The sequence below is a fragment of the Macaca mulatta genome, chromosome 2, assembly GCF_049350105.2.
Source record: "Macaca mulatta isolate MMU2019108-1 chromosome 2, T2T-MMU8v2.0, whole genome shotgun sequence".
Taxonomy (NCBI): Eukaryota; Metazoa; Chordata; class Mammalia; order Primates; family Cercopithecidae; genus Macaca; species Macaca mulatta.
Window position 1 is genome coordinate 199,922,041 of NC_133407.1, and position 24,075 is coordinate 199,946,115.

At 35.6% G+C, this 24,075-nt stretch overlaps 1 long non-coding RNA gene across 1 annotated transcript in view; it reads right to left on the bottom strand.

Moving 5' to 3' along the window:
* Nucleotides 1-229: 229 nt before the first annotated feature.
* The window catches only part of LOC144339554 (uncharacterized), a 29,953-nt gene continuing 6,107 nt past the window's right edge, over nt 230-24,075 (bottom strand). The window contains exon 3 of the long non-coding RNA XR_013414604.1: nt 230-1,194. This is a non-coding gene — a long non-coding RNA (uncharacterized LOC144339554). The remainder of the gene's footprint in view (nt 1,195-24,075) is intronic.

Genomic DNA, 24,075 nt, shown 5'->3' on the forward strand with positions numbered 1-24,075 from the left:
ATCTCTTTCAAGGTCTGACTCAAATGTCAACCCTCAATGAAGCCTTCTCAGATCTTTCCCCCATTAAAATATTGTCACTGTCTTCCCTGATTATTCCTATAGCTCTCTCTTCCTCCCTAGCTGTGGCTCTCTCTCATCTTCATTCTAGCTCTTGCTTTAGTATTGACTTATCTGAGCTTTCTCTCCAACTAACAATGAATGTAAAAAGAGGGTAGCCACTCACCAAATATTTGCAGATCTTGAAATTTTTATTACTTTCAAAGAACATAGATTTACATTAAAATCTGACAATGATGTAGTGAGGTAAAAGATAAATTTGAAGACTATGTATGTGAAATTCCATTTAAATCATGTTTATATTTAACTGTTAAATTTATTTCTCTTGGTGCTTCTTCAGTTTGCTAGTATATGCCAGTTGGTCATGGAAATCACTTTCATATCAAATATTAATTTTAGAAGTCAAAGACAATATATATGGGTCCTATCAACTTAGCACATGAAGAAGAACAAAAGCATGCCTAAAAATAGATTTAGATAATAATAGTTTTTGGTAAATTCATTTATGTGAGTTATTTAAATTACTTTTGTCTTGAGATGGTGGGGAAAATGTAAATTTTATGCCAAAACTACAGTCTGCACAAAAGGCTGCTTTACTGTGAAGCATTTTTCCCCAAATATTTCCCTAAATTTTCCCCTAAAATTGAGGGAAAAGACTGTTATCTATACCCTCATTGGCTTCTGTTGAGTTAATGATCAATTATGATATTCCACAGTACAAAATTTGCCTGTCTTCACTTTTTAAACAGAATTATACCTTTAAATAAGCATTTTATACATATATTTATTAGTGGTATTATCTTCAATACTCAGAAGTAATCAGTATTGATGAAATACTATTTTATGAACACATCAACCCTGAGAAACATAACTAAATGTTCTGTCTCAAAAATATTTAACCAACACAAAATACATTTGTTTTTATCACTCATCCAAACATTGAAAAACATACTTTCGAGGTTTCTAAGCTCCCAAATATTGTGGTGACGATGAGCAAATGAACTGATGCTCAGAGGGAAGAATTTCAGACCATCCAGAATATCAGCAAAGAGCTGCCAGCACCAGTGGTCTCTGCCAGACCCGTGAATCAGTTTGAAGCATGACTCTTCACTCAGGGAGCAAACACAAGAACCAAGACTGTGGAGGAAGAAAAGAAAAAATAAAAATGACCTAATTGGTTTAAAATGTTTACGGCCACATATTTTATTGTTATGTAAATAGAAATGAAGGAATCTTTTAACATAGTGTACATCAACACGTGGTGATAACTTTGAAGGGATAAAACCAATTTGCTATCATTCCTCTCCATGAAACAGAAAGTAGACTATTGAGTGTCCCTTCTTAGTTTCTATGACGGTACTTAAGAACTCACACCAAGTAATTTGACATGTTACTTGTAAGTATCAGTGGCCATATGCCAGAATAATTTATTCAGTGGATAAGAATATTTTAAATTACAAATATTCCAGTTTTTAACTCCTTGGTACACCTACTTTTTTCTCATCCATATTTGATGTAAGGAAAAGCACATCTTAATAGTACACTTTTGACTTTACAAAAGCACACTTGGGCATGAAAGATTCGTGTTGTTATGACTTTTTCTTGTAATGATAACAACCCATGATGTTAGTGTGGATATAAATTGGAGTAGACATTTTGGTTGGCAATATCAAGAGTCCTACAAGATCAAGACTTTCATAACTGTATGGCTTTGACTCAAGTTATGCTTCTGAGACTATACAAATAAAAATGCAGGCATTTAAATTATTATAAATTCATACGAGAGAATATTAAAATCATATATAAATGAAGTGTAAGTAATTTATATGACATTAAGTTAAAAAACAGTGAGGGATAGATAGACAGGTGGAAGACAGATTAATAGATATCTCAGTTTCTGTTTCTTTATTATTAGCACTGATTTTATTTTATTTTTTATTTTTTTTATTTTTTTATTTTTTTTTTTTGAGACGGAGTCTCGCTCTGTCGCCCAGGCTGGAGTGCAGTGGCCGGATCTCAGCTCACTGCAAACTCTGCCTCCCGGGTTTAAGCCATTCTCCTGCCTCAGCCTCCCGAGGAGCTGGGACTACAGGCGCTGCCACCTCGCCTGGCTAGTTTTTTGTATTTTTAGTAGAGACGGGGTTTCACCATGTTAGCCAGGATGGTCTCGATCTCCTGACCTCGTGATCCACCCGTCTTGGCCTCCCAAAGTGCTGGGATTACAGGCTTGAGCCACCGCGCCCGGCCGCACTGATTTTATTTTAAAGATTGGAAAGAAAAAAAGAGAAGATTAATATTAACTATGTTTAAGAAGTTCTGATTTTTCTTGTTTTGTTTTTACTTTCACAGTTCTATTATCTAAGTTTTCCATAGGGGCCAGAGCTTTTTTATTGAAGTGTAATCTATATAGGAAACTAGACAAATCCCAAGTGTACAACTTGAATTTTTCCACATTAAACGCACCTTCATGTGTGTTTTCAAGGAATACAATGTCTCTTCCCCTTAGAAGGGTTTCCTCTGCCCCACTCTCATCACCAACTCCTGCTACACACAACCTTTATGCTAATATCTATCACAGCAAACCAGCTTTGCTGTCATTGCACTCTATACACATAGAACCACACAGTACATATGTAGGACGTTTAGCTTCTTTTACTTAATTTTTGTCTACGTGAGAGTTATTCACGTTGTTTTGTATAATATTTCATTGTATTAATATATCTCAACTTGTACATTTTATTGTTGATTATAATTTGTGTAGTTTTCAGCTTTTGACTATTACCAATATAACTTCTATAAACATTCCTGCCAATATACTTTGCTTAATATATGTATAAATTTCAAAAGAGAGTATATATGTTGGGTTGTAGGATACACAGATGCTCAACTTTGGTAGATATTGCAGGTATTATGTCTCTTCCAGCAAGAAGGAATGGACAGAAAGGAACAGAAGGGAAGAGAAGGGCCAGAATTGGCTAGATATATTGACCAGCTTGATATTCATATTAACTTGGGCAATATTAGCTGGTCATTGACCCCTGATTTACCAGTTATCTCAGTCTTTTATTGGTTCTTGCTTTCTTGGTAAAGTTGAATAGAGCTATGGTCTCTTATCTGTATCATTTTAAGGTAGATCAGCCTTTCTTGATTCTCAATACTTCTATGAGCAGTGACTAAGATGAGAGGTACAGTCTGTGCCAACATTATGACTTAGAGATCAATAATGACATGTGGATTAACCATTATGATGCATGTTTTAAAATTAGTTTCTTTGCTAAAAGGCAACAATCAAGAACCTAGAATTAGAAAATTCAGAGATTTGCCTGATCAGGAAACAAAGGCATGACCGAAGAGATGAATCCTATATATGCATGATTTGAGAGAAAAAAATAATCACTCTAAAAATCATGTTAGGGGCGTGGGATGAATTTTTAAAGCTAATTTCTATAACCCAAAAAGCTAAAGGCCATCTTTTTATAACCACCTTCACTTTTTACAATGCTTTTTTTGAGATAAGGAAGCTCAGCCTGAAGTTTTTGGAATGATCAAAATTAAGAACATGATCTTCATTTTTGTTGGCCCAGATATCTGCTTTAACACTTCAAACTCTCTTTTAAAATATCTCACACTGTGTCAAAAATAACTTTCCTTAGCCACAAAGAAATCTGAGAGCTCTGTCAGTCAGCAAGCCCATATGTAAGTGAGAGAGAAATATGCTGCTTAGTTTACATGACAACCTACAGATCAAAGCAAAATAAATAAATAACATTGAGTTGACTAAGCCTTCTATTTCTTTGGTAATAAATATTAAATATAAGCACTTTGAAATGAAAGACTGAAGACACTAAAACTATCTGTGGTGAAATAAGATGGAAAGTTGAGGTCCCTGGTAAAGGGGAATTATAATTTTTAATGTAGAATTTTAATGTTCACCAAAAAAAAAAACAAAACAAAAAACAAATCAAACATGGTACAGATTGGCCGGCTAAAAATAAAAGGTTTTGTCCATCCTTTAGAAATGCAAACATTGCAATGGAAAAATACTTTAGTCTTTTAAATGCAAACTAACCATATGCAATTTGTTAAGTTTCATTTATTATTTTTAAAATCGCATTTTATTCATTAGCACATATTATTAAAATTTAGTTTAAATGAAACCATGATCTATAGGATTAAAAACTGAAGTAGCTTTCTTGTGTACTGAGAACTTATTATTCTTTCTTTACAAGGGTCCACTGTGTTTTCCTGGTATATAGAGCTATTAACTGTTACACAGGGTTTTATCTCTGCAGTGGTTTAAATTCCTCATGAGTGACTCTGATTCTCACAATAGTTTCTTCCTTTTCTTAGGCTTCAAATTTTAGGATTAATCAGCTCTTCATAAGAAAATTGGAGGAAACATTTTCTCCCCTTAGAAAAATAAACTCAGAAGAGTAGAAAAAGTTTATTTTAGGAATAACTCAATTATCTTACATTCACTTTGCTCTTGGCCTACTGAAGAGCTATCAAAGGAAGGGCAACCCTCTGATACAAGTTCAACAGAAAATTTGCTCAAATTAAGAGGATACTCAATGACAGAAAACCAGAATTTTATACTGGATATCCTAAACTATTCTGGAACAAATTCCTTTACTCAATTTGATTAATATTTTACAAATCCTGAGTTCTGGTGGTTCCTACAAGAATCTCAGTAATGTTGTTTGTGTCTAGAATCATGTGCACATATGGTAATTCCAACATAGACTCAGCCTAAAATGCTATAGAAATTGCTCTTTATTACCTACTTAAAAGAGAAGAATAAACTTAAAAAATAAGATTTTACCGAACGACAAATTGGGATTGCAAGTGAATGAGAAAAGCTTGAATACATCCCAACATCTTATTCAGATTCAGTTAAAATGGGATTATAACCAAATAAGTTATTGATGGGATTTTGAGTTTCCATTTCGGGGAAGAGAATGAAGACATTTGTATATGACACTATTTGTAGTACATTCAGAAACTGGTGCTCTGTCTCTACCACAACTGGCCCTCATGCCAAGCTGCTGGTGACAAGACAGTGACACATGCAGTACAGGGATCAGCAAACACTGATCGCTACTCTGTTTTTGTAATACCCACAACAGCAGAATAATAACCACTACCTCCTTTTGCCCTCCAAAACTCATGCAATTACACCTACCTGGCAGAACCGATTCATATCCAGAACTTTCATGTAAACGTCCATTTACATTACATCCTTCTACAAATAATTATACTTCCAAGTACAGCAATAACAATAAAAATTTGGTCCAGTCTAACATAATGCACTAAACCGTATATAAATGTCTTCACTCTCTTCCCATAAATGGAAACTCAAAATCCCATCAATAACTTATTTGGTTATAATCCCATTTTAACTGAATCTGAATAAGATGTTGGGATGTATTCAAGCTTTTCTCATTCACTTGCAATCCCAATTTGTCGTTCGGTAAAATCTTCAAAAAATGTAGCGAACAGGAAGAAGAAGAAACATGGAAATTGGTTAATATATACAAATACATTCAAGGCCAAGAAAGGAAAACACTGTGGGACTCTACAACCTTTCATTTCTGCAACCGTTCACTAAGTTGTGATTGTTTGGTACAACTCTGGTACGCCTTCTGTGCTCCTTTTGTCCCCAGTTAGCACTTCAGCTATCTGGGGCTTTCGATATGGTAGGGTGGCCCAACTGTTCATTTCTTAGGGGTCTAATCAATTGAGAGAAACATCATTTTCTCAAAAATGCAATCAATTTAAGTTTAAAGAGTGGCTATAGTCCTTCAGGACTTCCCGAGGATTTTTGGTTTGTTTACTCATTTGTTGGCGTAGGTTGTCTGCATCTTTATAAATGTTTGAAATTAAATTATATTAAGGGTTGGACAAATTAAACATGAATTAAGCAGAGTAAATTATTATTTTTATTGAACTTAATTTCTGAAAACTTGTGAATTATAAATATTGCTTACAGTTACATGTTTAAGATATTTCAAAAGAGCAGTTTTCTTAACTTGTAAGACCTATAGTAGCTTAATAAGTTGATTTAGTTGAAGTTTTTTAATTTTTATTTATTTCATAAAATTATAAAACATTTTCAATCCTTAAAAAATTATAATCATCAATTTAAAAATTATATCATAAATGTTAGACCGTGGCTACATTTGAAAACCAGATACCAATAAAAAGGTTAAAAAAGGAGAGAGAAAAAAGTTAGTTGGAAAGAAGAAGGTATAACAATTCAGACTATTTACAATAGCAAATACGAGAGCATCTATTATATAATAATAATAATCAGACATGTCTTGTATTTAAGAAGAAAAAATAAAATAAGAACCAACTAAATCAAAAGAATGCTCTATAGTTTGCTACTTGCTTGTAAAACAGAACTTTCAAATAAAAAGATAAGGAAACTAACGGGCATTATTCAATAAGAAGATTTAATTGGTGGGAAATGGAGCAGACAGTTCAGAGCCGTGTCAGACATAAAAATTGATTGTCTCTGGATTACCACTACAACCAAATCACCTGGCTTCAAACCTGAATAGCTTAAGAATGTAGTGCCAACAGGGTGCTTCTGCACTTGCTGCCAGGAGCTTTCTCGTTTAGCTCAGTGCCAGTTAATCAGGTTTTTTATCCCTTCCCTCCGCTGAGCTGATTCCTGTTAATAATTCCATAACCTGGATTAGGCTTTGTGTGTCTGTGGGCCCTTCCTCATGAGTTGAACTCGCTGACCCAGAACCTGAGTGGTGAAGGAGGGTCAGACTTTGAGCACAACTGAGGACTTGTGGACCCTGGATCTTGAATATTTATTTCCACATTTTCCTGGCTTTCTAGGCCAGCTCAGAAAGCAACATCTTAGGAATACCCATGAACTTTGTGGACGTAACTGGATTCTGACATAATGCTTTAGGATGAATCAGCAACTCCAGTCATAGCTTAGGCTTTGTTCAAAGGAGTGTATGTAAGGACCTTGGAAGGTAACTTGTTAATGTTTTTACATATTCCTCCATACTGACTTGATATGCACGTATTTCTAGTTTCATCTTTCAAGTCAGGTTATCTAGATACAATTTATGTACAGTAAAAGTTACTTTTTATAGCTGTACATTTCTATGAGTTTTGGAAAATATGTAAAGTGATGTAACCACCACCATAATTAACACATAGAATATTTCCCTCATCCCCAAAGTTTCCTTTATGTCCCTTTATAGTCCATCCTCCTAACAAACTTTGATCAGGTTTCTGTTCTTATAACTTGGCCTTTTTTAGAACATCATGTCAATTAAATTTTTCAATCTGTAGCTTTTTCTTTCTGATTTTTTTTCACTTAACATAGTGTATTGAAATCCATCCACACTGTTGCATGTATCAATATTTATTTTTTAAAATTATCGATTAATATTCCCTTGTATGTTGGTACCACAATTTTCTCATCTACTCACCATCCGGTGGAGAATTGGTTGTTACCAGTTGGGGGTGATTATGAATAAAGCTGATATAAACACGCTTCATGTGGGCATATGTTTTTCTTTTCTCTTGGGTAAAACTGCTAAGAGCAGAATTGCTGAGTCTATGATAACAGATAAGCAAACTTCATAAGAAACTGCTACGTTGTTTTAGTATGCTGGCTTTAGCATTTCGCATTCCCGCCAGAGAATATACTGCCAAATACTAATGAGGATGATAACAATGGGCGGAATAATTTAAATAACGATATTGTTGAGAATCTTTTCAGCACTTCCCATATCACAGGCACTGTGCGAAGCACCTGACATATTTTTAATTTATTGTATTCTCAAAAGAATGCATAAGGCAGATGCTATCACTAGAATCTCCATTTATTTATTTTTATACATTTATTAATCTTTCTTTTTATTTTTTGCGAGTATATAGTAGGTGTATATAAATCACATGAGATATTTTGATACCTCTGTTGGTATCTCTGATACCTCTATGGGGACGCCTTTTTATATACCTGTTTGCCACATATATATCTTTTTTGATAAATGCCTATTTAGATCTTTTGCCCATTTTTTAATCAGATTATTAGATTTTTTCCTACAGAGTTGTTTGAGTTCCTTATAAATTCTTTATATATTCTGGTTATTAATCCCTTGTCAGATGAGTAGTTTGCAGATGTTTTCTCCCATTCTATGGGTTGTCTTTTCATCTTGTTGCTTGTTTGCTCTGCTGTGCAGAAACCTTTTAACTTGATGTGATCCCATTTGTCCATTTCTGCTTGGTTGCCTGTGATCATGGGGTATTTCTCAAGAAATCTGCCCAGTCCAATGTCCTGGGGCGCTTCCCCATTGTTTTCTTTTAGTAGTTTCATAGTTTGAGGTGTTAGATTGAAATGTTTAATCCATTTTGATGTGATTTGTGTATGTGGTGAGAGACACCAGTCTAGTTTCAATCTTCTGCATGTGGAAATCCAGTTTTCCCAACACCACTTACTGAAGAGACTGTCCTTTCCCCGACGTATGTTCTTGGCACCTTTGCCAAAAATGAGTTCTCTGTAGATGTATGGATTTATTTCTGGGTTCTCTATTCTGTTCCACTTGTCTATGTCTGATTTTATGCCAGTGCCAAAGCATCTCCATTTTTAAAATGAGGAAATTGAAACTCAAAAAGAGTCGTGGAACTTGCCCATATTATCTCAACCCACAAGTGGTAGAGCCGATATTCAAGCCCCGATAAGCTGGCGTTAGAACTGCCTCCCCTAAACACAACGTTCTCCTGCCTCTTCATTTGCTGGTTAAATAGACATTAGAAATAATCCAGAGCTGGCTATTCTAAAGAAAACTAGAGTATTCTAAAATTCACATTTTTAGTGAGGGTGTTGAAAGGCATCTTGAGCAGAACATAAACTGAAAATGTTAGCATCCAAGTACTTGAAAAAATGCCACTAGGATGTGCGTACAATAGCTGTTCCTATGTACAAGTTGGTCTATTTTTTCTGCTTTTACACAATCTCTATTCAAATCAGAGATCTCTACAAACTGATGTGAAGTTTTGATTGAATGTAAAGGATCTAAATTTATAATTAGAAAGAAAAATGACTTCAATCTCGGAAAACAAGTGCAGAGGTTGAAAGTCAGTCTCCAGTACACAAAGCTCTATTTAATCTGAAGCAGTAACAGAATATGGCCATTTTTGTTTTATAAAACCAGGGTAAGGATTTAATTGAATAATTTTAATGGACTTTCTGTTTTTATTTGCGGATTATATAAGACTGCTCATAACAATTGACAGACAATAAATAATCTGGTTATTTTATACTGCCCAGAATTACTTACTTGCTTTTACATTTTCATTATTTCAAAAATGGTTAAGACCTATTTTTGACAGTGTACACTAAATCACTTAATTTTTAAAATGTTTTCTCAAACATTTTAGATGGTTTTCCTGTCATTTAGTTGAATTCAAAGAAAAAATAAAACAGTGAAACTAGTTCTGTCAAAGCTTACTGTGAGATAGGCACGATAGAATTATATGAAGAAAGGAGCCAGGCACGGTGGCTCATGTCTGTAATCCCAGAACTTTGAAAGGCCGAGGCAGGTGGATCACCTAAGGTCAGGAGTTCAAGACCAGCCTGGCCAACATGGTGAAACCCATCCCTACAAAAATACAAAAATTAGCCAGGCATGATGACGGGTGCCTGTAATCCCAGCTATTCGGGAGGAGGAGCGGGGAGAATCGCTTTAACCTGGGAGGCAGAGCTTGCAGTGAGCTGAGATCGCACCAGTGTGCTCCAGCCTGGGTGATAGAGCGAGACTCCGTCTCAAACAAACAACAACAACAACACAAAAGAATTATATATGAAGAAAGAAAGTCAGAGAAGAGAAATGTAAGTGATAGCCATATTGGTTTCTAAAAGACCTGGACTTGTGTATATTATGTATATTATTTGTTTTACATCATGATGTACCAAAAGACATCTATTGCTTTTTCTCCTCTCATATTTTAATGTTTTTATCAGGCATTGATGTAATGATATTTTATTCTTATTGCTTTCAAATAAAATTAATAGTGAATTTTTCAAATTGTGCTTATGTAACACGCAGTGTATCTAGACGAAATTACAGCAAATGTGGCAGGTGCATACCTCTTCAGGTCCTTCTGGATACTAAATAAATGCAAGCAGGTAGGAGCTACTCTGCCCAGATTTCTGTAAAAATTCCTTTATCAATTTTAAATCTATGTGAAAAATTTAAACATTATTTGAGAACAGTTGAAGCCACAGTGTGGAATGAGAACAGACATATACAGTTATCAGAGGTGCAAAACAGTGCAGCCAGCAACAAGTGAGAGTGTGAAATCCAGGGTTTTATTTCTAATTTCCCCTTTATTCCAATTTGTAGCTGGGAAAATGCTCACTCAGTTTTCTGTCTGGTCTGCATCACCTGAATTTTTTTGAGTATGTGTGTATTTCTCCGTGTGTGTGTTTGTGTATGTGTGGTGTATGTGTATCCCATTCTGCACTCGTTGTAGGTTTTCCTGAGTCATGGTCTTTGCTCCTTCAACAGCTTCTTAGTCTTTGTTTTATGTAGACTTTATCTACATGCAGTTCGGCATTTGCCTTGGGTTTTTTTGTGTCTATTGATTTAGTGCTGGCAGAGAAATCTGGAAGCTCTGGCCAGCCACTTGTCCTTTCATCTGCATTCTGGCTTATACTATTGTGATTCAAGTGGGAAAAAAAAAGACCCTCTAAATCCAGGAGATGCCTGACCTATCAGAGCATTTCCATAACATGTTCTCAGGATTCAGGAGATCAGAGAGGTCCAAGCATTTTGTTCTTATTGTCACCTGAACTATGGGTATTTTAAAAATAGTTTTCTAGCTTCTTAAATAGACCAATTGAAATAAATTGCCATTCAGTTGGTTACTGTGCCATCGAGTGAGCATGGTCCATTTCTAACAAGCTTCCATCCATGATCTTTTCCTCCATGCAATTCTGTATAAATGTGCATCTTAATAAATGAATAAAACGTGAGGGGCATATAATGGAAATAGAAGAAAATAGTCATATGCCTGTTTAGCAGACACACATTCTGTTTAATTTAGGCTGTTTATTATTGAAGATGGAGAAATCACAAGCAGGCCACCCCTCTACAAGTGTAAGGAATGTTTGACGAGTGAGTCAAATGGAACGTAGCTCTAGAATCCCGGGCAGTTCTAGGTGAGGCAGGAGCACGTCTCTATCGGCTGATGTCCTCCAATTCTACTGTTCTCAGCCTCAGGGTTTAGTTTTTCTGTGTTTTTTACTTCCTTCTAGCATGACTTCGCTCTTTATGGAACTCCTCTTTACCTGATTTCAGTCTCTATTCCTGTGTTCTCTGCCTCTTTCTGTTGGTATTTTTAATTCATATTTTTAAGAGTTAATATCTAACTGGTCCAATGTATCTCCACAAAACAGAAAATTGGGCAACCTGTGGAATGGGATCCCCTAGATCAAGTTCCCACATACAGAGAAAGTTACATTATATAATACATTGCTTCTTAATATTACTCCTTTTTCAGGGGCTATGGTCTTGGGGAGCACCATATTTGGGATGTTTTGTCCATCTTCATGAAAAAGTAAGAGAAGAATGACAGCGTAAGCTCCGTGAGAACTGGGGCTTTGTCTCTTGGTAACACGTTGTTGTATCTACTGTTCTAAGAGCAGTGCCTGGCATATTGTGAGCCCTTTGAATGTTTACAAAGTATGAATACATGAAGAAACAAGTGACTAACAGATTCACTCGAGGAGTATATAATAACTTCTGAATGTTATCTGTGCAAGAGATTCAACCTGGTCCAGGTCATATTCAGTGTGAAACAGTCTCAAATGTTTGATTATGTGTAGAGCTAGTGAATAACTTTGTGCATGGTTAATTTGAGGGAAATCCCTGAATACTCTAGATCAGAGAGCCGAGTACCTCAGTCACCTTTTCCCAGGTCAAGTAAATCTTATTTTTCTACAATTAAAAATATAGATTTAACTTAGTTGCTTAGAGTATAAGTAAATAATTGTAATTCAGGCACCGTATCCTTGCCCACATGCAGCCATCTAGCTACAACAAATGTTGCTTTAGCAACATCTTTAAAAGAAGAAACTACAAGAGTAAATATGATGTCTAAGACATCATATATTTATTGAAACAAACCCTTCTAAATCCATGCCTTTAGAAGGTCCAGGTGGTACCTTCACCAATAGAGAGGGACAGTCTTATGAACATAACTGTATGTTAATATGGGCAGATGGGAGAATTATGAAAAAAGGTATGTGCTTCTCATCCCCTCCATCTGAATCCCTGTCTCACTCCTTTTCAGTCTTCTCCGCAGTTCTACTCACCAACTTTCCTTGTACATAGACCTGTGAATCTCCAGTGGATTTCCCGCAAAACTACACCTTATATTTGTCGTCAGTAATGCTAAATACTGAATCTTTCGGTGGCCTGCTGTTAGAAAAACTAATAAAAATAGTACTGGTATGCTGGCTTACCGTGATAAATCATATGCCCATGTATCAAGTCAATTGAGCGAAACAAAAATGTGATGAGTCACGCATTCTCAATCTCTACATTTCACACGTAAGAACATAGAGGCTCAGCTCAGAGGACTGACCTGCCAATAGATAAATATGGACCTATTTATTTATGTGAGTGGCATTATCAGACTCTGAATGCAGGCCTATAACACCATAAAGCTGTCTCTTGAGATTTCACACTTCATGAAAGTGTAATAACAGTTTAACATGTCACCACTTCCTATGAATATTTACAGTTTGATGGGAAAGTGAAGATTGTCAATGCATAACTCAAAGTTTCCTGAGTAGTAAGAAATAAAATACTTTGATAGCTCTTTAGATCTTTCATTTCTGAGGAGGGCTCGCTTTCTATTTACTACAGGTGAGGTTGACTCACCCCCATTTTAATATCATCTATTTTCAGACGACCTCTTGGTCTATGAATGATGAAACCAGATTGCTAACATTTTTTTATATACTCTCAGGTTTGTTACATAATTGAATCTATGTTTATGGTTGCTGTCTTTTTAACATGGTAGTTTAATTCTGTTTGATTTTGAGTGTTCCATTATAATCCATGTTTGTTTCAGGATATATCAGATGTTTGAGCAGGGTAAGTAATTCTCTCCAGCACAACCAGGTATTTTTTTCTATACAGTAGTGGAAATATACTAAATAAAGTTGTATCAAAAGATGGGTTGCACTGCAGAGATAATATGAATTGAGCTCAAGACAGTGCAATCAAGTGAGAAGGAGATGGAAGAATTCTGTGTGAGTGGGAGGTGTGTACCACAGAAATAAAAATGAGCAAAGCTGAAGTACTCTTGATTCTACTTTTATATTGCACCACCACATAGTTGCTTTAGCTCTGTTTAAGAATGTGCAAATGGATTATAACAGTTTGAGAACTTAGGTACGACATCTGTTAAAACTCAAGTAAATTGGAATTCCAGCAAAGGAATGCATTTGGAATTAAACAAAGTCCTCATTTCTCATAAGACCATTCTTATTTCCAAACTCATTAGAAAAGAAAAAAAATCCCTGTTTCCTTTTTGCTATTCTCTACCCTTTCTCATTCTTATTTTCTGTAGTAAAAGATTAAGTGGTAGAGTCGGGGATCCTCAGAAAGATGGCTTAACTAATTAGTACATCAACTAAAGTCTTTAGGACAGAGTTTTAACAAATGGTTGTTAAGTTCCCTTTGCAATGTCACATAGTGTATTACTAACAGCATTCGCAGGAGGTGCACAGGATGTATGGTCTGAAATCTAGGGTAAGAAGGAATCACAGAAGATGACGCCAGGCAGGTGCAAGGAGCTGACTCCCTGGACAAAGTTATATTAAAGCACTTAATTTAGTTGCACCAGGTTAATCAAAATATTATTTATTTAACTTGTACATATTTATAATATAAAATATATATGATACATATAATATATATAATACAATACATACTATATAATACATAAAATATGTATTATATATAATACATAAAATATATAATCATAAAATATATTTTTATATATAATACATACAATATATATTTTAATATATAAAATACATATTTGAACTCGTTGGCCACGATTAATTCCACACAACTATCCCTGACTAAATCAGAGTTGCAGAGTGGATACAAAAATGTACAATGGTTAATCACTTGGACTCAGGAACAAATAAATATGGCCTTGAATCCTAGTTTCATAGCTCTGTGGTTTTGTGCAAATATTTAGTTTCATTGAGTCCTGGTTTCCTTTTCTGTAAAAGATAAATAATTAAAAATGCAGCAACAGCCACAACAACATTAGTCACTAACATTTTATTCATTTTATTAGAGCTTGCTTTCCCGTCAGCAATATTTTAATGTATCTATTTGCATTCCTGCATTTGATATTGTCAATTACCCAACAAATCAGATAGTGTTGTTACCCTCATTTTACAGAGCAGGAAACTAAGGCAAAAAGAAGTGAAGACACAGAGCTGAGTTTGTATGGATTTGAGCTAAGTAGTCCTATTGCAGAAAACAGACGGCTGCTATGATTTGGGCTGGAAAGTCCATTGTTGCTTTGCTCACATCTGGCACCTGATGCTATCAGCTCCTGTGCCTGCATTCTTCTCCACATGGCCTCTCACCCTGCACTAGTATATAACAGATTCCTTTTGTGTAGTCTCCGGGCAGATTTCCATGACAGCAAAAGCAGATGCTGTAAGGTCTCTCTCTCTCTCTCTCTCTTTTTTAACTTTTATTTTAGAATGATTGTACATGTGCAGGTTTGTTATATAGATAAGTTGTGTGTCATGGGGGTTTATTGTACAGATTATTTTATTACACAGCTAGTAAGCATAGTACCCGATAAGTAATTTTTAAATTCTCATCCTCCTCCCACCCTCCAACCTCGATTAGGTCCCAGTGTTTACTGTTCCCTTCTTTGTGTTCATATGTACTCAGTGTAAAGCTCTCACTTATAAGTGAGAACATGCTATATTTCATTTTCTATTTCTGCATTACTTTTCTAAGGACAATAGCTTCCAGGTCCATCTATGTTGTTGCAAAGGACAACATAGATAGATCTTTTTTATGGCTGCATAGTATTCCATGGTGCATATGTACCACATTTTGTTTATCCAGCCCACCAATGAGGGACATTTAGATTGATTCCATTTCTTTTCTCTTTTGAAAAGTGCAGTTATTAATATAAGCATGCATGTGTCTTTATGGTAGAACAATTTGCATTCTTTTGGACATATACTCAGTCATGAGATTTCTGGGTCAAATGGTAACTGTTTTAAGTTCTTTGAGAAATTGTCCATTGCTTTCCACAGTGGCTGAACTTATTTACATTCTCATCACTAAGCATTCCCTTTGCTCTGCAATCTCACCAGCATCTGTTATTTTTAAATTTTTAATAGGTTCTTTTAAGATCCAACCTCAAAGTCAGGTATATTGCTTTCACTGCACTCTATTGGCCAAAACAAATAATAAAGCTAACTCAGATTCAAGCAATGTCGAAAGAGCCTCTGCCTCTTCATGGGAGAATTGCCAAAGTCACACATAAATGGGCATTTGGGATGACAGGAACTATTACAGTCATCTTTGCAAACATTACCTTAAACCTTTCACAGGGATGTGTTATCCTGATCAATGGTCACACTCACGGTCCTAGAAAATAACGTTGATGAAATTCAGATATCCCAAAAGCCACATTTATTAATGAAACACTAAATTTGACATGGTAGACTATGTATTCATTGGTAAGAAATGTATTGGGGGAAGGTTGTACTATCATGGATTCAAGATTATCTAGTTCACTCTCATTTAACCAGAAAATTAAAGTGAATAAAGCATTCTTTTTTTCACAAATATTGGTTATTTATCATTCCTCTGTATATAAATGTTTTAATTTTTCCTGTCAATGATAAAATTAGGTATTTGACTTTTACTGTTGTAAAAGTGCAGAATCTCATGAATTCTGAAACACCTGTTCAGGTAGGAATATAATGATACTCATAGAATGGATTAAATAAAATTATATGTCAGACAAAGTAGCATTTTCTAGCATCACAGTTATTTCTATTTAAGTTCTAGCAAAAGACTTCATTTTCTGTGAATGCCATCAGGTTTTCCAATAGCTTATTAGAGAGTCAGAAGTAAATTTCATAGAAAAGAAATAAAATTCTTAGAGACACTGTATATCGTGTGCATACCTTATGTACCTATTTTTACCTTATGAAATGATGTTAAGGTCAGATTCCAAATGTTAGTCGTCAAAGAGTTAGTTTTCCTTAAAATCACTCTATTTAATAAAAATCTAAATGAGTAATATTCAAACCCAAAGGCTAGATATACTTTGCTTATGGCTTATGGTTTGTGACTATGGTTTGTTCATGAGACTCCTATGTATTAAATCTCTGCAGTCGCCTTTTCAAATTACCTTTTCAGGGAAGTGGCAGGGTGAACATCGATGCCTGTTGTCAGTGGGCCCAAACCCTCTCATAGCATCTTTGTGTAGTAAATTACACTTAGAATTCACAATAAGGCTTTGTCACATTAAGGAGAATTCTGCGTGCGGGAAGAACAGGGAGCGACCCTCAGACTGGTTTCCACCAGTCACAGGCTGAGCTATCACCACCCTTTAGTTTCTCAATATGTCAAATGTGGAGCTTTTCTTCTACACAGACACAACCCAAGGCTCTGCTTGAAAACCTGACTCATCACTTTCTGGAGGGTGGAGTATGTCATACTCAAGGGAGGGACACTTGTGATACTCCAGCTGGCGTGACTCCAGTGTATAAGACGGGCTAATTAAATACATGACCAGGGATCATCTTCTTTGCCTAACTAAGCATTAAGCAGCCATCAATTTGCTGATGCTGTACCGTTCTTTCTATGTATTATAGTAGCTGGTTTCTCCCTCTCTCTCAAACTTGCTCAAAACTTGTACCATTTTCCCATTGCTCTTCGACTCAACTCCATACCCCTAAGATCACTGCCCTGCGTTATGTAAAACTAACTTATCTTCCACTACAGATTTTTCTACAAATACTGTCTGATCCAGCCACATGGCCCTCTGGACACGGCCTTGCAAATGCACGTGTAGGTCTTTTTCCTGATCTTTTCACCCTGGACTGAAGATCCTAACGCTAGTCATCATTCATCCTTGACAAACGCGGACTTTGAGTTCCACTTGAATCAGAACTTCTCGCACACCTCTGATCTAATGCATCCCCCAAACCCTCTTAGAATTAAGTCTTTAATTTTTTAGAATCTGATTTAGTTGTATTTTATTTATCTTTCTAAGTTTTCTTGCTATCTGATCAGCATGATCATGAATTTATGGGCATGGTTTTCTCTAGTATCTGTTTAGCCCTCAACACAGTGTTTTAATTCGGCTATCCACCTATGTATGTGTTTATCTTTCTCTTGCATAGTTACTAAAATAATTTTGTGCCTGCTAGTACCTGTTTTACACCTTGGTGCCCAATTTAAATAAACAGTGTTAATGTTATTTGCATAAAACAGTCTTCTTTGTCTTTGCTTGTTAATTTATTCATCTAATTAAATAATTATTAGACTATATATAAATAGCTACTGTAATTAATGGTGGGAAGAGTGGGAGGAAATCATGGCTGAAGATTTTTTCATTGATCATGGCATTAGGGGCACAATACATTCATTTTTACAAAATTATTTTCAGGCCACATATATCTTTGTACATCAAATCTGCTGAATCCAATTTGGGAGATAGAAAAGTAATTGCAGTTGAGATTGAAGTTCTTGTTCATCTCTAATGAGTTGTAATACTATTGATTACACTAATAGGATATCAAAATAACAATCAATGGAAGGCTTCTAAGGAGTGGGAAATTCTGTTTCATAAACCATGAAAAGAGATGCGCCAGTGTCCGTACAGGAACCAGAGATAAACATAAAGCTTCTTAGAGAGAGTAAGAACCGTAAAAACACAAGAAAACACGCTTCAGAGTGTTTATTCCACCACGCTGATGTTCATTCCAGGTGAATATCATATCAGCGAATCACTTGTATATTGCTTGGGGGTCTACAGTGTGTCCAGTGCTGTCCTAGGGGCTTCATAGGATTATATACTTTGTGAAGAGGCAATTTTATGTGAGATAGTGATGGCATTTTTGTAATGATCTGGTTATAATACATTCTAAAACCAAAACCATAACTTAAACATGCATAACCATCTGGCTGGAATAGAAAATCAGGAAGTATTAAGAACTGTCTGAGCTGGGAGCTAAATGTCTCACTCAAAAACACTTCTCTAATCCAACAAAACAAATCTATAGGATTGATTATAATGCAATTGTGCAAATCGGTGTCCCCCATAATAATACATTTTTACTTGGGCTCACTGATGTAAAAGAGATTCTACGGTGATGTTGATTAAAGTTATAATTGCAGTCATGGCCTCCAGCTGATGCGGGAATTATAACCATGGTTTTGGAAGTAGTTGGGATGAAAAGAGAATAAGTAGTTACTTGGGATCCAGACTATAGCAGTTATCTATTGCTGTGTAATAAATTTTACCCTCAAAGTTCAGCAGCTTAAAACAACAAATATCTATTAAATCATGTCGTTTCAGAGGATCAGGAATCTAGAAGTAGCTTAGCTGAGAGGTTCTGGCTCAAGGTCTTTCATTAAAGTTATGGTCAAGCTGTAAGCCAGGTCTGTAGTCATCTTCGTCCATCCACTGACTCCCATGATTGTTAGCAAACCTCAGTTCCCTGCTGGTTAGTGGACTAAACCTCGGTTTCTCGCTTTGTGAGTCTCTCCACAGGCTGCAACAGATTTCTCAATAATATGGTGGCTGGCTTCCCCAGGGTGAATGATCAAAAAGAGAGAGCATGAGAGCAGAAAGAAAATCCCAGTATCTTTTACAGTCTAGTCTTAGAATCACACCATCATTTCCACCCTCTTACCCACAATCCAGAAGATGGAAATTAAGATCCACTTCTTGAAGGAGGGAGTATCAACATATTTGTGGAAATATTTTAAAACCACCATGTGAGTTCCGCTATTTTGTTAATCTAGATATTTGACGCTGGAAAAGTATTTTATCCTCTCAAACATCGGAGTTGGTTTGTTATTGTTACTGTTTTAACTGAGAAAGTATGAATGATCAGCCTAACTTCACAAAACTGACTTCAGGATTAATGGAGACAATGTTTGCGTAAGCCTTTTGCAAAGTGCCGTAGGCATAAATGTGTCCTTTTAACATCTGTAGTTATGCTCAGAGTATTATATTCCAGACAAGTACATTATTCTACAAAATATTGTATGGAGATGCCTCACATCAAGAAGTAACAACTAGTGGTACACATGGATGAGCATTACTGTCTGTAAGTAACAGCTACGGTTGCATATTTTCCAACCAAAACAACACCAAGTTTGTCAATTTCAATTTTACTCCTTTCTTTTTTTTTCTTTCTTTTTCTTTTCTTTTCTTTTCCTTTTTTTTTTTGACAGTGTTTCACTCTCTCACCCAGGCTGGAGTGCAGTGGCATGATCATGGCTCACTGCAGCTTGAACTCCTGGGGCTCAAACTATCATCCCACATCAGCCTCCCTAGTGGCTGGGCCTACAGGTGTGTGCCCTCACACCTGGTTATTTATTTATTTATTTATTTATTTATTTTTGTATTTTTTTTTTTGTAGAGATGGGGTTTTACTATGTTGCCCAGGCTGGTTTTGAACTCCTAGTCTCAAGCTATCCTCCTGCCTCAGCCTCAAAGTGCCAGGATTACAGGCATGAGACACAGCACCCTGCCCAATATTACCTCTTTCATATCCATACTTCTTTCTATCTTTACAACAACTCTAAGTCATTTATCATCTCTTGCCTGGACTGCTGCAATAGTGCTTAATGAGTTTTCTAGTTAACAACTCTTACCTCTGTAAATACATTTGCCATTTTGTAGCCATTGTGGTTCTATTTAATTCAAATATTCTTTATATAAGAATGTAGACAAATAGGCTGATTCTTACTAGATTTGAAGTGTTATCTTTTTATATTGGTCTGTGTTTGTTTTCTTTCTCACCCAACACTCAGCATTCCTTCTCTATCTAGTCTGAAGTGATAGTGACATTTTTGAGTTATTTACCAATGACAGGAACATTAAGTTCTTTTCATCCTTGATCTCCAAATTTGCGTAAATATTTCTACCTTGAGATAAATGTTTATCCCAGAAACCTAGCTGCAACCTTAAAACCCCTTTTAACTCACTTTCTATGTGTGATTTACCAACCAACATCATTGCTTCTGCCTCCAGAAAATGTTTCTAATCTATTCATTTTCCACTTCTTTTCTTTATTTCTATCATTGCCAGGTTACATTTTTCACCTAACTAATCAGATGATCTTCTAACTGGTCTTCCTGCTTCCACTTTGACACTTTCTAACTTATTCTCTCTATTGAAAGAAGAGTAACCTTTTAATGCAAAAATCTGCTTCTTCTTAAAACCACAGAACGAAGTTCAGAATTCTTAACATAGTTTCCAGGGCCTGAACTGAAAAGGTCTCTGCCCATATTTCTAGCTATTCTTTCATCCTAGTATGTGACAAGCTCTTTTATGCCTGAGGAAGTTTTGTACAAGCTTCCTGTCTGACTACTCCCATTTTCTGCTTTTCCTGCTTTTGCCCCACATGTACTTATTTATTCTTCCTTTCTCTGCTTATGCATCACTTTCTCAAAGAACCTTTAAATTAAGCCCCGTGGTTATAATCTCTGGAAATCTTCTCTTTAACTTTATTACAGATGCAATTTAAAAGTATTGTTTAAAAGTAAGATGTTATTATATAGTGTCCATTTCAACTCACTAGAATATCAGCTTTATGAAGGCAGGGACTACATCTATTGTTTCACTGTAATTCCTCGCCGTTGTTCTACAAAATACGGTATAAAGATGCACATGTTAGGAGCTCAGAAAATATTTGTTGAATGAATGAATGACATAAGGCTTTCAACTACTTACATTAACTTCCATGAGTCAGGATGTATTTATGTGGTTTGTGACATGATGGTACTGATCAGTTTCACTTAGGAAGAATGGGATTGCTCAACTCCATGGGCTCAGACCAGAGTGAGTTTGCACAGCCAAGTGGGACAACTACTCGGAACAAGAAGGAAGAGACGGTGCAGAAATGCAGTTTGCCTGCTTAATGTTTTAAGTTGAAATAGCTCTGGACATGTGCAATTTCGGATGTGACTGCCAAATAACTGGCTTTGAACCAATTCATAATTTTAGATCAGACTTCACCCATCTGCTGATAATCTTCAGTCCTTTATGTTAAAAATTGCAGATTTGAAAGCTAGTCTTAGAATGTGTTTCTAGATCCAGCTTCCCATATTTATAATGGCTCGCTCTTTGTAATCTCTCAATACTTATGACCTAAAATTAATACTGAATATAAGCTTTGAGTTTCACTAGTGTAGCATGGATTATAGAAGACTAAAGTGTTGCTTTTATTTGATGATTATGATTGTCTCACACTACAAAGGAATAAATGTAATGAGGTTTTTTAAAATTTATCTATAACATCTAATACTAATTACCAAGGAAAACAAAGGACAACAGATAAATAAATATACACCCAGAGGATGAAAGAAGTTATCTTGGTTGCTTTAAAGAGTCATATTTTAATGTTAAAATGATTCAGCTCAAATTAACATCCATAACAGTAAAATATACCATCAGCTCAACAAACTTTTGACAATTTTCTTTCATGTACAGCAATCATAACTGAATTTAGGAATATAAAGAAAATATAATAAAACGAAGCCCACAATGAGCTGTATACCTAGTATTGAAGATACACACACACATACACATGCACAGGAAGAGAAAGAGGAGAGAGAGAGAGACAGAGAGAGAGAGAGAGAGAGAGAGAGAGAGAGAGAGAGAGAGATTCTCTTAATATAATGTGTGAAGTTCTCTACTTCCACGTGAATAAGTCCTAGGAAAAATTAATGCTAACTCCTGGGAAACTCTGAGAAGATAAACTTCTCTTCAGCTATTATACATTATTAGGAGTATGTAAAGAAGGGATGGGAAAAAAGGTATTTCAAGGAGAAAGTAAATAAAAAGTTCTGACAGACTGGAAGTTCATGCTTTTTTGGAAAATGGAAAGTTTCTTGGTATGATTAGGTTTTATGGCTCCTAGAAGGAATGAAAAAAATAGAAAGCCTTCCCTGGTGCCCTCGGGTAGTCAGATATTTTCTCCTCTCTGATTTCGTGAAAACAGTATATGGATTTTCATTGAATTTATCGTGGCAGATAAAAAATTCTTTATACATGTCTCTCTCACTAAGCTCACTTTATGAATCTTTGCCATTAATAAATTATCAAGTATAAGCATTTAAAGTATATTTTTAATCAAAAATTTGGCAAAAAATAAGTTGGAAACATATTCAGAATGGAATGGTCTTCCTTTTATGCCTAGTTAAGAAACTTGAAATTGTGTTCTTTTTGCCTTAAAAATTAAGAGGTTTCTCATAATAATAGCAATTTCTAGCTTCTCCTTGAAATTGAAACATCTAGCAATCCTGAATCTGTAACCCATATGGTAACATTCATCTGAAGTCTACTGGCAGCTGCCACCATTCACAGAGCATTCTCTGCACCTGACCACAATCTCCTCCGATCCCTCTCACCTTGTACCCAGCCTGTTTCACTCATTTATGTTACCTATTTGGCTCTTGAACTTTCTCTTTTCACAGAGCATTCTCTGCACCTGGCCACTATCCCCACCGATCCCTCTCGCCTTGTACCCAGCCTGTTTCACTCATTTATTCTACCTATCTGCCTCTTGACCTTACTTTATTTTCACCCTGCTGCAGAACAGGGAGCTAACAGTAAATAGCGTGTTATCAGTTACATGTTTTTTAAAGATAATTTGGCAGCCATGTGAGCTCTTTAAGTGTAGAAATAACTCAGGTTGTAGAACATTATGTGTTTAGTAATATCTGAAAATAACTTTATGTGCTTGTTAAAAGAAATAATATATATATTGTTCGATAATGTTCTTGGAAGTATAACAATATTTTACTAAAAATTAATAAATTTGGTCCCAAACAGAAGGTGAACTAATATTGTTCTACTATAGTTTCAGTATAATCAATACAATATTTCCATTTGCCCATGGGAAGCAGACTTCATTGTAAAGCAGATGATTCTGATTTCCAAAAAAAAAAAAAAGATATCAGCTCATGAGGCAATAAAATCATTCTCCAGAAAACAGGAGAGCTGGAATATACCAACATGTATTTACCAGGCAAACCATTGTTTATGATGCATTGCAGATGATCCTTGAACGTGCCGTGTACAGTACATTTTTCCTGCTTCATGAATTTTGAATATTTTTGGCATACTGTCTTTATACAGTATTCTCTGAATACAGAAATCCCACAGTACAAGCTAAGTAAGAAAGATGATTGTTTACCACCCCCTTTTCCAGAGGCACTTTTATCATGTCTTAGCAGCAGATATTTATACATCTAATCCTTTCTCCAAGATGTTAGAGCTCTGTGAACAAGTGGGATTTTTTTCTTTCCTTAACAACCACCTCTGTTTAAAATGAAGTGAGGTGTGTTTGCAGTGCCAAAATTAAATATTCAATTTTGTCAAGTACTATAATCTGTGCTACAGAATGGCTAGATGGGAAAATGCTGAAATCACAGCTTTTCCTTATTATCATGTTATGAGAAATGTTGACAAACACATGGAAGAAGTGAGAGATGGCGGGAGCAGGTTAGGAACTAGTATCTGCAGAAAGACCAGAGAAAGCTGTCAGCTTATCTCTCCTGGCATTTGTGCTTATATATAAAGGAAGGTATTACATCTCTTCTAATTTTTTTAACGTTTCCTGCATAATTCAAATAGAAGCCTTGATGAGAACATACCTGCTTTTTAAAAATTTATGGGAAAAACAGCATCTTTGCATTTCTGCTGAATAAAATGACAGGATTGGCTCCA